Below are 9,461 nucleotides of genomic sequence, written 5' to 3'. Positions count from 1 at the left end.
TAGTGCGCGTAGCTTAGCCGAGATTGGTTGAATATTGAAACCTCTGAAAACATCGAGGTGAAACAGAAGAAAAGCTTCTAAAAACAAATAGGTTTTCCAGGAGGGAATTAGAGCCCTGGAATCATTACCCCCACCCCCCCCCCCACCCCCACCCCACCCCCCACCCCGTCTAGGCTTTTAATTTTCCAGGTTCATTTTGATGCATCTATTTTTTTTCTTCGAGATATTTGTGATCGTCTTGTGATTATTTTGCTTGTCCATCTGTTCCTCTTTCTCTCAGCCATGAATGGACATCCATTAGCACCCAGACTTGGCTTTAAATGGTCTCTCTCTCTCTCTCTCTCTCTCTCTCACCCTCCTCTCTCTCTCTCTCTCTCTCTCTGTATATATATATATATATATATATACGTGTGTGTGTGTGTATGTATGTATGTATGTATGTATATATCTCTCTCTCTCTCGATGGACCTCTCGGTGGCGACCTCTCCCACGGCATATTAACTTGGCTATCTATTGGTCCGGGTAAAAAAAACTGGCCTACTCCTTTTTTTTTTAGTTTCTTTTTGATGGGACGTTGAGGTGGGGGGGGGGGGTTGTTGCAATCGGGGGAGATGGTAAGAGGCAATTTTGCAGCTCCGAGGGGAAGAAATGGGACGCTGGAACGGCACGAGAAATCCAGTTCCGGACTGAGGGACGCCGAGGGGAAACGAAGGAATGAAAAAGTTCTCTCTCTCTCTCTCTCTCTCTCTCAAGCGTATGCACAATAAAAGCCCATTGTGAGGGCAATAGGATCCATATAATTAGGATACGTTTCAACTTTATTAATATGCAAACGGTTCGCAGTGAACGTTTCTCCTCAAGAAATTTGGCTCAAATGATAATTCACTTGAAATCAAGAAATTAATATTTTGAAGTCTTAATCAATAGAAAACGAAGTTTTCTCACTGGCAATAATATCATCGAACCCTAATTAATTCCCACTGAAGCTTTCACCAAAAACGTCCAATCGGTTCTTGAAATACCCAGTTAACAAACACACGCAAGCACAAACGAATAAACAAAAACTAGCTTAAATGTAATTGTCTCTTCAAAGGTAATTATTCAACCGGATTCATTGTCTGTTCGTCGACTGAAATGAGCTAAATCTAACATCGTGAAATATAAACTATTTTCCTTCGAGACGATTTCGTCTGTCAACAAAGAAGCTCATTTGACAACCAAATGAGATCCCGAACTTCCTTATGACGTCACACGTAAACAATGATCTCCCCCTCTCTCCCCTACCCCACCAGGAATAACATTCGCGTAATTGTATTTAATTTTAAAGCTGTTGCAAGGAACGGCATGTAATGCAATTATAAGCGATGCCTGCGGCCCCTGAGATGTAATTACTGCCTTGCATACTTAATTAGAGCCTCGCATACTGCAATGAACTTCAAAAGCGCCCGGGAACGCGCTTAATATCGGGCACTGAAACACCGCAGTTTAAGCGTATTGCTGCCTCTTTTGGGGGCGTTTTTCGATGCGATAAAACCCGGGAAAGGAGACTGAAACAAATAAAAAGCAGTATGATGCTCCCGAAATGAAGCACTGAAAGCGAAATGGGGAAGTGAAGAGCGTCTTCTTACGAGGAGCCAAGAAAACACAAGAGAAAGTACGAGTGAAAGTTCTCTTCCAGTCAGTGGTTTTTCACTCCAAGGCGAGTTCATGATAGCGGCTTCACCCGACGCACTTTTAGATGCAAATGCAGAGCCTGACGAGGTTGGGAAGAGCAACGTAGGTATTAATTCACCTTTGGGGACACCAGGGAATATCCCCGGATTCCCAGAGCCTTCTTGGACTTCCGGTGAGTATTGGTGTCCCACTGAAGATTTTTGGATGATGTTTTGGTTCCAAAAAATGTTTTCAAATGAACCTTTCGTGTTTTATAGGAAAAAGCCAATGTCGACTTCTTAAAAAAAATTATGCTAAGGAAATGAAAGAGGCGTTTTATTTGAGAGAGAGAAAGTGAGAGAGAGAGACTTTCCAATCCTTCAAAAGAAACGTCTCAACGGAATTCAATCTTTTTAAGATCCCAGAATAAAAAAAGAGTAAAAAAGTTAGAACATCATCTTATCATTCATTACCTTTTATCCTCACTGATCAAATTAGGCCGTCGACTCCTGTTAAATCTGGTTAACGGACTCCCTTAATCAACGCTACTCGTTAACCAATACGATTAACGAAAGGAGAGTAGAGACTTCGATTGCAGGAAAACAGATGACGCAGAGTTCCGTTAAGGGAATATTGATTTTCCATTTTTTATTTCCCAGTGACATATATTGATCTAAAAGTAAATATGTGTAATTAATACTATGATGAAAAGGAAAAAATTAAATATAAAAACTGTTATAGCTGAGTGACTATTTTTATGATTATCATATAATTTTCATGGTTGGTAACTAAAGAAGTACTATGGTTTTCAAATCTTGTGGCCAAAGAGCTAGCGGACGTTCCCTTACCTTACCACAGGGGCAAAACATTCTCATTTGCTTCATACCCGGGCTGGAAGTGGATACTTGATTGCTATTTGCATCTCCAGTCCAAAGGCTTTGTTTTTGTGATGGGGTTGAAGGTTCAGTTGCAAATAACAAATATTTATATTCATATTAATGATTAACTCAGTTGTTGTAATAACAGTCCCCTACTACAATTTGAGCCTCTGGGTGTCCAAGTGTCCCATAATGTATAGACTTAATGATAATAATAATACTAATAATAATAATGATATTAATAATACCTAGAGATTTCATTGGGACATCTTCCTGTCATCCATCAGGTCCCTCCCGGCTGCAGTAACAATGCTCGCTGAGTGGGGCCCTCCAGGGGGCCACTGAGCAAGCAGTAAGTCCCAAATAGCAGGGAATCCAGGTCATCAAGTGACTAAAAGCGAAAGAAAATGATCGTTAAGCTTTTCCCAGCAGGTTTCTGTCCGTCTGGTTTACGACTGCCATGAGAGAGAGAGAGAGAGAGAGAGAGAGAGAGCAGTCGTAATCTAAAAGTGAATTTACATTTGATGCCCTCAAGGGCAGCCATCTTTTCCTGGCCCTCGTCCCAACAATAGGTAGGAGGACCCGACATTCGAAAGAGACCCGGGTCCTGCGTTTCATTGCCTGGGCAGAGGGTCTATTGAAGGATTATTCCGTTAAAAGTGGGTCACAGCCGGAGACGCCCCTTCCGAGGATTCCCGTGGAGGAAAAGAGTGTTGTTCTTCGCTCATCTGGGCAATGGTGGACCTCGGAAAAAAACTCGCAGGATGAGTCCCGTTCGGTCGTTGGATTTCATGGGGCGTGAATTCGACGCTTCTAGAGAGAATTGAGTACTGGTTGTCATTTGTTTAATTTCCTTTCCATTTCAGTTTGTAAAAGGAACCTATTGAAATGGCTTTGTCTGTCCGTCCGCGTTTTTTCTATCCGCACTTTTTCTCTCCGCCCTCAAAGCTTAAAAACTAACTATGCTAGAGGGCTGCAAATTAGTATGTTGATCATCCTCCCTCCAATCATCAAACATGGCAAATTGCAGCCCCCAAGACTTAGTAGTTTTTATCTTATTTAAGGTTAAAGTTAGCCTTGGTTTTGCGTCTGGCAGCGCAACAACACAGGCCACCACGGCAGACTGAGAGTTTCCTACAGCATTGTACGCTGTACAGAAAACTCGACCGGTTTCTTCGGCGCATTTTTTACTCGTTTTATATAATAATTAGTTGCTATTTGTTTGAGTCCCTTTCGTTTATATTTATAATGGATGATATTGAAATTTGTTGTTGATTTGGAAGAGAGACTATAAGGACCATTCGATCTCCCCGAGGTAACCAAGTTAAAACGCTCGATGTGGTTACTCAGTCATTCACCCATTCCTTCATTCAAAATGAAAAAAATGTGGAATCGTTGTCACTGTCATTCACAAAATGTACATATTACGGTAAAAGAAACTATTGACTCATCAAACAAGCGCCAAGATGTCTCTCTAGAACTTGCAACGAACTACGGGAGATTAGTACAATTATGTTAAGCTTCCTTATATAGTAAATCCTTTTCCAGATGACGATATCAGCGTTTATCCTCTCCTGGTATCTCATCCTCACGCAATCCTTTTGTAGACGCAGTTATCAATGTCATCCTCTTGTGAGAGGATGACGTAAGTGGTCAGGGTACGCTTCCTCAAAGGATGATAGGATTCAGCAAATAACTCGGCTGTCTCCGATATCGGCTTTGACTAATCCGGCAAAGGCAAAATGGCTCCGTGGCTTCAGAGTCCTTCCCGAGGACTTCAGAGTATCGTCTCCGCTTCAAAGGACTTAGCGTCAGAAAACTTAGGGGGAGATCGTTGGAGATGCTTCGTCAGCTGATGTGGGAGGGGGAGTGGGGAGGGGATCGGAATGGGCAGGGGGGAGGGGGTTTTATGAAGTCTGTCTTTCGACTTCTGACGGGAATAGCAGCTTGATTTGTTAGTATCACTTCAGTTTAACCAGACCACTGAGGATGATGAACATCTCTCCTAGGGCTGGACCGAAGGATTAGGTATTTAATACCTGGCTAGGAAACAATGGTTTACTTATTAACGGGACCTACAGCTTATTGTGGGATCCGAACCACATTATATCGAGAAACGAATTTCTAATCACCAGAAATACAGGATGGCCATAAAATCCCAGTACCATTACAAGTATTTGTTGCTCAGAAACCAGATAATATAGAGTAATGCATTTTTTTGTAGAAATAAGTGCTCTGAATGTAAACTTGAGAAAACTTAGAACATTCTACAAAAAAACTGCATTACTCTCTGTTATATGGTTTCTGAGTAATAAATACTTGTAATGGTACTGGGACTTTATGGACACCCTCTACATTCCTTTGGTTCCACATTGGCAGAGCGGAGAATCGAATTCGCGACTACCGAATCAGTAGGCAAGCACATAACTCACTTAATATCGACATCCAGCCCGTGTATGAATTGAATGAGACTAAGGAGGAAAAAGACTAAAATGGGCTGTTTTGTCCCTGTGGCAAGAGACTGACCGCCTCCTGAAAGAGGGACGGTTACATAATCAGTCAGTACGGAACATCCACTAACTCTTTGACCACCAGAATTGAAAACCATAATACTTCTTTAGTTTGCCACCAAAAAAATTCTATGATAATTATATACCTAGATAATCTCTCAGCTATAATAGTTTTATATTTTGTTTTTCCCTTCTTATCAGATTATTAATTACGCAAAGAAAACAAAAACATGGAAAAATCAATATTCCCTTCAAGGAACTCTAGTCATCTGTTTTCCTACAATCGAAGTCTCTACTCTCCTTTCGTTAATCGTATTGGTTAACGAGTAGCATTGATTATGGGAGTCCGTTAACCAGATTCAACAGGAGTCGACGTCCTGATTTGATCAGTGAGGATGAAAGGTAATGAATGATAAGATGATGTTTTAACTTATTTTTTTTTTATTCTGGGATCTTAAGAAGATTAAATTCCGTTGAGTCGTTTCTTTTGAAGGGTTAGAAAGTCTCTCTCTCTCTCTCAAATCAAATGCCACTTTCATTGTCTTACAATAATTTTCTTAAGAAGTAGACATTGGGTGTTCCCCATAACACGAGAGGTTCATTTGAAAACAATTTTTTGGAACCAGAACATCATCCAAAATTATTCAGCGGGACATTAACACTCTCCGGAAGTCCAAGAAGGCTCCGGGAATCCAGGGACATTCCTCGGTGTCCCCAAAGGTGAATTAATACCCACGTTGCTCTTCCCAGCCTCGTCAGGCTCTGCATTTGCATCTCAAAGTGCGGTGGGTGAAGCCGCTATCATGAACTCGCCTTGGGGGGGGGAAACCACTGACTGAAGGAGAACTTTCACTCGTACTTTCTTGGCTCCTCGTAAGAAGACGCTCTTCTTTTCCCCTTCCGCTTTCAGTGCTTCATTTCGGGAGCATCAAACTGCTTCTTATTGGTTTCAGTCTCCTTTCCCGGGTTTTATCGCATCGAAAAACGCCCCCAAAAGAGAGCGGCAATACGCTTAAACTGCGGTGTTTCAGTGCCCGATTATTAAGCGCGTTTCCGGGCGCTTTTGAAGTTCATTGCAGTATGCGAGGCTCTAATTAAGTATGCAAGGCAGTAATTACATCTCAGGGGCTGCAGGCATCGCTTATAATTGCATTACATGCCGTTCCTTGCAACAGCTTTAAAATTAAATACAATTACGCGAATGTTATTCTTGGTGGAGGCGGGGAGGGAGGGGGAGGTCTTTGTTTGCTTGTGACGTCATAAGGAAGTTCGGGATCTCATTTGGTTGTCAAATGAGCTTCTTTGTTGACAGACGAAATCGTCTCGAAGGAAAAGACTTTATATTTCACGATGTTAGATTTAGCTCATTTCATTCCTCGAATAGACAGTGCATCCGGTTGAATAATTACCTTTGAAGAAACAATTACGTTTAAACTAGTGTTTATTTATTCGTTTGTGCTTGCCTGTTTGTCAACTGGATATTTCAAGAACCGACTGGATGTTTGGCGAACGCTTCAGGGGGAATTATTTATGTTTTGATGAAATTGTTGCAAGTGACAAAACTTCGTTTTCTATTGATCAAGATTTCAAAATATTAATTCCTTTAGTATAAGTGATTAAATATTTGAGCCAAATTTCTAGACGTTTATATGTAAACTCTGAGGAGAGAAACGTTCACTGCGAAAAGTTTACATATTAATAAGGTAGAATTGTTACTCATTACATGGATCCTATCGCCCTCACATTGGGCTTTTATTGTGCATACGCTTGAGAGAGAGAGAGAGAGAGAGAGAGAGAGAGAGAGAGAGAGAGGACATCGATACGCACACCTCTTGTTTCACTCTCCATTAACTTCTACTTTCAGCTCTTTTTGAACTTTTTCATTCCTTCGTTTCCCCTCGGCGTCCCTCTGTCCGGAACTGGATTTCCCTCGTTCCGTTCCAGCGTCCCATTTCTTCCCCTCGGAGCTGCAAAAGTGCCTCTTCCGTCTCCCCCGATTGCAACCGGCCGCCCCCCACCCCCATCCCTCCAACGGCCTATCAAAAAGAAACTTAGAAAAAAAAGGGGATTGGGCAGTTTTTTTTTTTTTTCCGGGCCAATAGATAGCTAAGTTAAAGAGCCGTGGGAGAGGTCCATCGAGAGAGAGAGACAGAGATGTATTACATACATACACACACATATATATACAGAGAGAGAGAGAGAGAGAGAGAGAGAGAGAGAGAGAGAGAGAGAGAGAGAGAAACCATTTAAAGCCAAGTCTTGGGTGCTAATAAATGTTCACTCATGACTGAGAGAAAGAGGAACAGATAGACAAAAAGAATAATCACAAGACAATCACAAAATCACAAATATCTCGAAAAAAAAATGCACGAAATAAACCTGTAAACTTGAAAGCCTAGGCGGGGTGGGGGCGGTGGTGTAATGATACCTGGACACTAATTCCTTCTTGGAAATCTATTTGCTTTTAGAAGTTTTTCTTCTCTTTAATCTCGATGTTTTCAGAAGTTTCAATATTCAACCAATCTCGACTAAGCTACGCGCACTTACACAATCATAGAAAGATGAGTGCTGGTTTAGAAAGGTCGTATTATTTTATTATTATTCACTCCGTTGGGTCTCAGGACGCATTGTGACCCACTGCTAGTGGCTCCGTTTTATATCTCCTCGGTCTAGTCATCCTGTAGATGTTTGTTCAATACGGCCGAATTACAAAGTATAAACCATAAAAGTATTCAGTCTTAGAAGCCCCTTTTACGAAAATAAAATATATTTTATTTTTATTGGTAATTTTTATTTATAAGTCTTTTTCAGTCGGGTATCAAAGGACGGGTAGAGGATATGCTTGGCTCTTCGGCTAAATTTTTGACAAAAAATCAATTATTAATGACAATTTACAAAACAAATAATCTAACTGAACCTGCACAATCTACATTGGGCTCGTATAATATTTCCTTATGCGAACACCATCATATTTACATATATGATATGATGATGACAATCTTTGTAAAGACAGGATTTTACATTCCTTCCCTTTCCCCACCATCTGACCCTCCCAACCCACCCTGCCACTTCTAGACTGAAATCCTGGCTACGCCAAGACCTTTTCTCAAGAAGTCTTCCTGATGGGGCTCTAAATGTCCTCAGTCTCAGAGGAAGAAGAAGAAGAAGAAAGAGGAGGAGGAGAAGAATAAGAAGAAGAAGGAGGAGGAGGAGGAGGAGGAGGAGGAGAAAAAGAAGAAGAAGAAGAAGAAGAAGAAGAAGAAGAAGAATTGGAGGAGAAGAAGAAGAAGAAGAAGAAGAAGAAGAAGAAGAAGGAGGAGGAGGTGGAGGAGGAGGAGGAGGAGAAGAAGAAGAAGAAGAAGAAGAATAGGAGGAGAAGAACCTTACAGACCTTACAGACCTTACAGTTCGTTCGGGTTGCCCCAGGTCCCTCAGTGTGAGGCGCCTCTAATGTCTACCAGAGAGTTGCTAGTACATCTTCCGGTATATTTTGCATCTTCCAATCTTGGATGGTCTGGGATGCAGTTTAGATATTTGTCGAGCTTATTCTTAAACACATCTACGCTCACTCCTGATATATTCCTCAGATGAGCTGGCAACGCATTGAATAGACGCTGCATTATCGATGCTGGTGCGTAGTGGATTAATGTCCTGTGTGCTTTCCTTATTTTTCCTGGTATAGTTTTGGGCACTATTAATCTACCTCTGCTTGCTCTTTCTGATATTTTTAGTTCCATGATATTTTCTGTTATTCCTTCTATCTGTTGCCATGCCTGAATTATCATGTAGCGTTCTCTTCTCCTTTCTAGACTATATAATTTTAAGGATTGTAGTCTTTCCCAGTAGTCTAGGTCCTTAACTTCTTCTATTCTAGCTGTAAAGGACCTTTGTACACTCTCTATTTGTGCAATATCCTTTTTGATAGTGTGGGTACCATATCATATTGCAATATTCAAGTGGACTACGAACATATGTTTTATAAAGCATAATCATGTGTTCACCTTTCTTGTTTTGAAGTGCCGTAACAACATTCCCATTTTTGCTTTACATTTTGCCAACAGAATTGCTATTTGATCATTGCATAACATGTTCCTATTCATCATCACACCAAGGTCTTTAACTGCTTCCTTATTTGTGATTGTCTCATTATTAGGTCCCCTATATGCATATAGCTTTCCTTCTCTGTCTCCATAATTTATTGATTCAAATTTATCAGAGTTAAATACCATCCTATTTACCTCTGCCCAATCATATACTTTGTTAAGGTCTCTTTGTAGAGCGTTCCTATCTTCATCACAAGTAATTTCTCTACTTATTCTTGTGTCATCAGCGAAACTACTCACTACCGAATCCTTAACATTACTGTCTGTCTTCAATCATAATAACAAACAATATTGCAGCTAGCACCGTACCTTGTGGC

Source organism: Macrobrachium nipponense, chromosome 28 (genome assembly GCF_015104395.2).
Source record: "Macrobrachium nipponense isolate FS-2020 chromosome 28, ASM1510439v2, whole genome shotgun sequence".
Taxonomy (NCBI): Eukaryota; Metazoa; Arthropoda; class Malacostraca; order Decapoda; family Palaemonidae; genus Macrobrachium; species Macrobrachium nipponense.
This window is presented reverse-complemented; position numbering follows the sequence as displayed.